Below are 9,091 nucleotides of genomic sequence, written 5' to 3' on the forward strand. Positions count from 1 at the left end.
AGCATCATTGGAAATTGAGTTTGGATGATTAACAAATATGTAGCTTTATTAGATGGTTGTTACAAGCTAAGGACCCTGGTTTGCTAGTTGGTTTTTGTACGGTGCCAAACACTTAATTCTAGCGGGGTAGGATTCACTTTTGTACGAGATATATATTTATTTCATGTATGATGACCTGGCGGCTAGTGGCGAAGCCATATGCTTCCAACGGTATCAACCGACACCCCTTCGTCGAAAAATTATACTCGATAAATACGTAAAAAATAAATTATGTATATATATACTATCACTACAAAAAAAAACGCTAAATTTGCGAAGGTTTTATTGCGGCGGTTATTATTACCTCCGCAATCTATATCAAATTGTGGGGGTTTATTCACCCCCACAAATATATTATATTTACGGCGGTGAGTAACCTCCGCGACCCTTAAAATAGCGTCCACTAACCCCAAATTTTCCTTCATTTTTTAATCTTTTCCCTCTCCTTTTTCCCTTAACCCCTTTCTCATTTTCAGCTACCCGTCTCTCTCCCTCTCGCTCATTTTCAGCTTCAAATTAAAAAAAAAACCACGCATGTTTCAGATACAAATGAAAGAGATTTGTAAAGGAGAACATGTGAAATAGTTTTCTACAATCAAACTTCAGATCTATGGTAATTCCTCTTCCCCATTCTTTGATTTTGCTTTTCTGTCTTTCTTTCTTCTTGCATGTGGGTTTTAAATTTTTTTTCTCTGTTAATTTGTGTTTTCCCTTTCCTGATTTTTTCTCTTTCTTTCATCTTGATGTTTTGCGATTCTCAGCAGAAAGTAATAGAAATTTGGTATAATCGGTATATTTTGAAGAAGGATATAACACTTTTTATTGAAATCGAGATGTAAGTCCTCTTTCTCCTTCTGTATTAGGTATTATAGGTTGTAAAATTCAGAATTTTTTTGTATTTTGTAGGTTAATTTCTGTGATTTGGGTCTTAATTGAAATATTTCTTTTTGCATATGTATTTTAGAACTCTTGGGGACCTTCAGAGAAGACACAATTGTCACTGGCTGTTTTTTCTCTTTCTGCTCTGCGTTATGTTTGAATCAATCTCAAGGTAATATTTTAGGATTGTTCAAAGAGCACAACTAAAGTATAAACAGATTTTTAGTTTTCTTCATAGTATTGAATATTAAATTTTTTTCTTTCCAAATTCAAATTGGTTTTGTTGTAGATGTGCTTTATGTGTTTGAAAACTATTTTTCTGGAGTTGTGATATGGTTGGTGATGTTTACAAGTATGCAACTTTTGAAATGTGTTATTTATAGGATTTAGAATTTAACCTGTTTGATTGTCAATAAGTGTCACTCCCAAACGCACACGCAAGTATACGTGGTCGTACAAGTAATAAAATGATATGTCGAGTGTCGAACCCACAGAGACTTGTATCAACTACCCACTAAATTTACCAAAATTGTTATTCAGTCAAGCCAAATTCGAGTTCAAGAATGTGATTATACTAAACTATAATTCTAAGTAGTAACTAAATTATCAACCAGTAAAATGATTGTTATGTATTCAATAGAGACAAATATTCCAGGATTGTGATCGATTCACCAATCCTATTGTGTTCTAGTTAACTCTCCCTTTCATACAATTCACTCATGGTTGCTAATTAATCGATAATTGCTCTCATAGCCTTCTCCCGAAGTACTACTCGCCTATTCAAAATAGATTAACGTCTATATTCCTATAGAATCAATCTATTAAGAATGCATTAAGATTACGATAATTAAATAAGCACGGTGACTAGGTATATTCCTATCCTAACCACAAATCCGCCCCCCTTAAGAGTTAAGATCATGCTCTCTTCAATTCTTCTCTAATCTAAACATGGCTTTCCCAAGCATAGCATAGATAGTAAATAGAATCTAACTGATGGCCAGACAATTAAGCAATTAATCACAGAATAGAAGAAATAACTATATATTAGTGAATTGAAATCAAGGTTAAGCCAACGTTAAACAACAATATTCATGGCTAAATTATAACCCCAGAACTATGGATTTTAACCACTCATGATAATAGCAAACAATTTCATAAGTGTTGGATAATTGAAAATACTAAGAAAAGATGAAGAAAACTGAGATCTCTTTGCTCCCGAATGTTTCTCGTGTGCATTCTCCCTTCAAAGTGGCGTCTATCCCTTAAAAATAAGCTTAGTCTTACTTTTATAGGTGTTGGGTAGGTTTAGGGACGAAATAGCATTGTCCCGGGCAAAGTTGGATAGAAATCCCGTCACCAGTGTCTATCCCAGAGCTAGGCGCCGTCCCTGGCACTAGTAAATTTCACGTTTTGTCTGGGGTGCCACATGTAGCGTAGGGAGCTACCTGTGGCGCTGGAAATGCCCCTTTCCTTTTTTTCATCCGTTTTGGCTCTAATTTCGCATCTTTTGCCCCTAATTGCTCCCGGATCATTCCTGCACATAAAAACACCTCGAATTAATATAAATTAACATATTTTACATCATAAATCCACGAAACAATAGTAAAACATGAGGCGATATACATATAATTATATATACTTTAAGCTAAACATCAACACCCCATACTTAGACTCTTGCTCGTCCTCGAGCAATGAGACTATCAAATATACCCCCAATTACGTACAAATCTCAACTACAGAGGAGCACTTCAACTTTTAACCATACACTCTACCCTTGACTATGATCAGTACCGGCAATCAAGCCTGAACATACAAAATATCGCATTCTTCCCGTTTTAATCATGCCCAAGTATAACATTTCAATTCAATCAATTCCAACAACCTATTTGTAACCACCCAACCTCAAAAATCGACTTGTTACCACTAAGCACCCTCAACTCTTGCACTTGCCCAACAAGAAAGTTTACAACATTACCAATCATTCATGAGATCATGTGCCCTTACCGACATTAAAAGAGTGAATATAGATTAATCCACACATTCAAACATGCTTTTGAATATAAATTAAGGACATCACACAATTGAACAAAATTCGCTCACTCTCACAAAGAATTCATATACATCCCGTGGTCGTACCATAAGCTTGCCCGTAATGTACATCTCTACTAATCTAAGCTAGCTAAATCTAGGATCAATTAGGACTTTAAAGTTGTAACGTAGGCTAAGGGACAAGTATGATATATTTAGAAATAGTGACTAACCCTCCGAAGCACTTTAATACACTACACTCACAATTCGAGCCCATATTCTTCTCAACTAATTCACTTGCCACAACCCATACACAATATAGCCCTTACTTTCATTAAGCACTTCTATACTCCCACTAGCACAAATTAATAAGATTTGGAGATGTATACTTTTTTCTACATACTTTGACTATCATTTGTTTTCTCTTTTCTTGCAATTTTTTTTTTCTTTCTCTCTTTTTTTTTTCTTCACACACTCCATACATTAAAGTTCATCGGCTAGTGACTTTTGATGTCAACTTTAGTGCACCAAAAATCCCTTCCATGGTTCCATTCGAAAGCTACTCCCCAAATCTCTCACGTTACTTCTTTTAGAGACTAAATGCCTTAAGAGGTAAAGGTTCAACAATCTTAAATTAAGAACAAAATAGGGGTATGGCTTGTAATATGGGTGCCAAAAGAAAGGTCTATAGGCTCAAGGGGGCTAGCAACGAAAAATTTTATTTTTATGTGACAAGCACATCTATGATCAAGCAAGAAACGCCTACGCCATCTCCTAAATTATCATAACTTAACAATTTCGCTTCGATTAATACACGGGGTAAGTTCTAGATTACACAAGATAGCACAGAAGATCACAACTCCTCACACACACATTGCACATGACTCAATCAAGAAGGTTCTGTTTAACTCTCAAGTCACGCAAGCACACATAATTGAGAAAATTCAAGCAATAATGCACTATGTGGCATACAAGTCAAACAACTGAGGAAAAGCATCACAAAATAGGCTATTTACTTTACTTAGGCGTCACAATTCAAACCAAATATACGGAAAGATAGAATGTATGTCATAACCTAATGTACCAGTACTAAACATGTAACTAAGTAGCTCAAAGCAACTCAGTTTCTTCCTAACCTACTCAAAAAAAAAAATTAAGTACCCGGTTCAAGCTACACCCTTGAAAAAGAACCGACGCTAAAAGAAAAACCAAGGTATACTACCTAACTATCCTTAAAAAAAAATCTTTTTTGGTGTTTTTAATCAGACTCTATCCCTCAAGAAAATTGTCCAAAAGATCTATCGTCGGGAAAAGTTCGAGTTTTTTCTAAATTTTTTTGTAAAAACAAACTAGACTAAAACTAGACTAAGTAAAACTAGTAAAAGAAACAAAGTGATATAATTTATACAAGTACATCACAAGTAGTATTCCTCCCACCCCACACTTATATTATGCATAGTCCCTGATACATATAAAAATGTAAAACAGAGTAGGGTGAAAAGAAAACTCCCTGTTAGTCGGAGTCCTCCTCCTCAGCATGCACTCCATCCGCAGCGCCGGGCACATCATCATCAGGTCCTAGAGGCACCAAAGCCAAGGCCCTCGTAACATCATCATCCACATCTTCCTCTGTGTTTGAGCTCTTGATAGTGTTTGCGTCCTCCGACGAGTGAACTGGGCTGCCAGGTGTAATCCCCAACATCTCCTTGGACGAACTCGACAAGTCATTGCGTAAATGCATACGCTCCTCGTCTGAAATACCAGCCTTTCTCATGAGTAAATTTAAAGAGTTATAGAGGTAACTGTTGAAGTTATCATCTCGTTCGTTCCGTGCTGCCTGAGTGAGCGTAATCGACATCTCCAACAAGTATGTGATGTCCAATAGTCCTGTAGGCACCTCCACCACCTTAACATACCCTGGGTACTCCGGCACCCCTCGGGAAAGCATATATTGCGTGAGCGAGTTGCCGAAGAAGAACCTCCTAATCTGCCGCCCAAATCGCGTGCGGGCCATCTCACCGAGCATGATCTCACCCACATTAATGGGTCTGCCAGTCATCAAAAAGAATATAACACACACACACAAGATCGAGTGCAGTCACTGTTTGCTCCACGAGCATGAGTCTAACCCTCGTAGCTACACCCCACGAGCTATTGCGATTACTTCAAGTTAACTCTAACTTGATTAAGACAATGCAAGTACCTAGTACAAATGCTTTTAAAGAAAGCTAAAAGGTACCACTCAAAATCTTGTACTACATTTGAACTAGAATTAAAGACAAACACATGGAACTGGTTTTTCAGTCTGGTTCATGTAGCTTCAGGTTCGCACCCTTGAATCTCACATGAATTGCACACAAAATGTCTTGCTATTTTGCTCTTAATTTTGCTTAACTTCAGTATGTGTGTGATCCTTGTAAAAGAGAATAACACTTATATTTATAGAGAGTAGAATAGAGGATAACTAGAAGTCGGATGTTTTATTCTTCCTTGGTGGAAGAGTTTTAGTTAACTTCAACTTTTAACTCTTTCCTTATCTTGGATAGAGTTCTCTTCACGTAAGGAGTCATGCTCCTTATCAAATATGCAATCTTTTCATTCAGGAATTATCAGAAATAACCACTTATACTTATCCCTTGTACGTGTATATCTTTTACTTGATTCTGATCATGACTTGTGTACAGTGTCCATGAACATGATCCATACATATATTTTTTTGTCAGTCATCAAAACCTATAATGCTCATGTCAACAATTACAAAGCCAAATTAAAGAAGATAAAGGAGTTTTGTCTCGTAGAGGAAAGAACTCAATCCTCGAGAATAAAGTGTAAAAGAATTCCATCCTCACCCAATATAGTAATCTTATTTAACGTATTCCTTGTACGAATAACTCCGCCCTCTATGATTGTTTCTATTTCATTATCTCAATAAGTATAGACAAAAGGGGACTTCAATTTATATCTAAAATTCACATATCTTGAATAGAGGCTTCACAATGTAGTGGTATATCATTTTGCCACATGCGGAGAATATAACCAGTCACTATGCCGCATCCCATAACTTGGCTTTTGGCTGTAAAAAAAATCAATCATTAAAATAAGAATCAGATGCACAACTTTTGGAAAACGTTTTCAAATTAAGATTTTGGAGAAAAAAGTTTGTGCAAATTAAAGAAATCAATGTGTAAGGGTAATTGAGCTTTTTTTTGAAGTGTTGTAAGTAAAAAAAAAAAAAAAATTAAAAAGTTTGAAATTTTGTGAGTGAAATACATGAAACATCTAATATATGTTATTCCTCGTATTTAAATGTGCAACGTGTTGAAACAAGGACGACGATAGTTGTTAATAGATCAAATAAAGGAAAATTGCATGTAAATGATCTTCTTTCTTTGGAATCCAAAACAAAGTCATTTCCACAAACAATAGGGTGCGAAACTAGAAGGACAGAAGGGGTAAGAAAATTACATTGTATATATATAAGGTTTTCTTTTTAATCTATATAATAATAATAAATATCAAATCTCTTGATGAAAATTCTATCCCGCCAACAATGACCGGTATAATAATTCAATTTTGGCGAAGGGATGTTTATATATATCTTGAATGATACATATTTCAAGATAACTCATTCTCATCAGAAAACTGTTAACTGAGATTATTTACAGCATCATATCTTTGATACTATTGTTACTGTTATATTATTATTGTTATTCTTGATAAGTTCCAATCTTTGAGAATTGAATCAACTAACCAAATAATATTCATACAGGTGGTAGCTACGTTTGATTGGAGTCGGTGATCAAGGAAAGGAGACATCTTATTCCAAAAACTTTTGCTCAAAACAATCAAACACAACAATAAATAGCTGGCAAAAGTAAATATATATATGCCAGTAATTATTGGTATGGATTTGTGAGCCAAAGTAAGATGTTATCAACACTCAATAAGGACTTATATGGTTCAAACAACAATAAATGCAAACCTTGTGGTTAAGGAAAGTAGATTTTGATGCTAATTCAACCTGAAGAACTAATTCAAGAGATAAGGATTGTCCAAAGATGCTCCGCTGATGTGGTATATCCCACACCCCCGCATGCCTATGCCAACTGGAGCGTAGGCAATATAATATGGGGGCTCAATTAGGAAATCAAGAATATGATCTAAAAGATCTTCAGCCATGTTACTGCTGCAGATTCCATGTATAGTCACAGGACGCGGAATGGGCATGGCGGCATGTTAAAGTTCTGCGGATTCTTTATTTTGCATGTGTAGAAATCAAATCAATCAATTACACTGTTAATGCTTCTGTTCAAGATCTTTTTTCTAGATTACGTGCTGCTATCCAACTCAAACTTTCTCTATTAATGGAGATATATATAAGGAAATAGAAGAAAAACAATAAAACAGGCAAGAATAAGTCGTACAAGGAATTAAGAGGTAAAATAAGATAAATTAATTGTGTGGGGATGAGATGCTTTTATTCTTTATTCACTACGGTTGACTTCTATACTTCTGCTCTATTATGAATCAAAAAGGATTTAGCACTCATGTCAAGTGCCAAAGATATTAAGGCCCCACTAATTTCTTCTTACACCTTCCTATAGTTCTTAGTATGTTCCCTATAAATAGCTGCTCTATTTCACTTCTGAGAATCACTCAGCCAGGCTATGAAAACACATTCAATTAGTTCATTATTATAACATATTCAAGCTAGGCACTGCTTGTTGTCTCTCCCTCAAGGGCTTCTCTTCTGCTTGTTCATAAGATTTATAAGCTTTTAATTAAGATGCTAAACTTAAAGCATACTGGGAATAGGAGCTCTTGCAGGTTGAGACAACAAGAAATGCCTTGCTCACAACTAATATATATATATATAGGTTTATGATCTTACTCTTGACATGGCAGTATTTGTTCACTCTCCTTCAAAGGCTTCCGACATTAGTATCTTATAGTAATTACTTTTGTTTGTGCAAGTGCTGGAGGTCTTTATGGAAAGTGGAGAAACTTCGTCATGATATACGCTAATAGAGTGAAAATTTTTGACTTAACATGTTGTAGTGCGTAACTTTCCAATTTTTTCAGTTTACTAATCTTACTTTTTATGAATTCTTACATGTAATTATCATTTAAGTACAACTATTCGAGTAAAACTCATTGTCTAACAGACTATATTCTTCTCCTCCGATAAATTCATTTTATTGGCAGGTAGGCTAACGAATGCTACTGGGACACAAAGTTCCTCCATGACAAAGATCACGAGAGGATGTAACTAAACAAGTAGGAATTGATATTTGATGTCAAGGTATGATCTAAACTCGAGCTGAGTCAGGAAGCCCTTAGATATACTAGTCTTTGTACGTTTTTGAGTATTGATTCTGGTTAATAAATAACGCAAACTCTCCCTTAACCAACTTTGGTAAATCAATTTCTAAAAATATTTTCTGAAGATACTTATATTTTAAAAAGTATTTTTTGATAATTGGTTGAAGAGTTGCAAGTTGTATACGGGTAAAACCGAGGCTAACGAGCACCCCAATTTTTCGGTAGAGCAAACGAAGCAAGGACGTAACTACAAAGAACCGAAATCAGAGCTAGGAGCCTCTCGCATCAAGGCCGAACAAAATGCCTGCCCCCGGAACCATCGAGACCACACCCCCGGATCCGGTTCGTGTTCCAAGACCTCAAAAAGTATTACCAAACGCCCACACACGATTAACGAAGGTCCGTGATATCCGTGCCCAACCGGATATCACGGTGCGGATCTCGGCCAATATCAGCAACATATGAGTGATTAGCGAAAAGGAAGTTTTTTACCTTTTTTAGAATTGTACTTAGGGTGAAACTCTCCTATTATATGAATGGGAGGTTTATTATTCAACAGACACTGTAACACGCATATCAAAGTAATATACATTTGTTTTCTTTGCTCCTAAAAGTGATTCAAAGCCCTTAATTTTGCTCATAGTTCATCATAAGTGTTTGGCTGCGAACCGAAGGCGGATTAATTGCTAAGCTCATAACCGAGCTCGGACTCAATACTACTACTGGTTTGGCTATTTATTCTATCTTTAATTTGTTCATCTAACGTTATAATCACTTGTATTAGATTAGATCACATAATCTTATAATCGCGTATAAATTCAAT

The 9,091-nt window shown here is 35.7% G+C and overlaps 1 long non-coding RNA gene across 2 annotated transcripts; it reads left to right on the forward strand.

Moving 5' to 3' along the window:
• The first annotated feature begins 478 nt into the window (after window positions 1-478).
• Window positions 479-8,860, forward strand: LOC108943590 (uncharacterized). 2 transcript variants are annotated; one of them, XR_004504564.2, is made up of 6 exons: window positions 479-652; window positions 801-874; window positions 1,004-1,090; window positions 6,716-6,848; window positions 8,152-8,248; window positions 8,494-8,860. It is a non-coding gene; the product is annotated as an uncharacterized lncRNA (long non-coding RNA). The 2 variants fall into 2 exon arrangements; XR_004504563.2 differs by lacking the exons at window positions 8,152-8,248; window positions 8,494-8,860 and having other exon boundaries at window positions 480-652; window positions 6,716-7,259.
• Window positions 8,861-9,091: the final 231 nt, after the last annotated feature.

The sequence above is a fragment of the Nicotiana tomentosiformis genome, chromosome 8, assembly GCF_000390325.3.
Source record: "Nicotiana tomentosiformis chromosome 8, ASM39032v3, whole genome shotgun sequence".
In the NCBI taxonomy this organism is placed as follows: domain Eukaryota; kingdom Viridiplantae; phylum Streptophyta; class Magnoliopsida; order Solanales; family Solanaceae; genus Nicotiana; species Nicotiana tomentosiformis.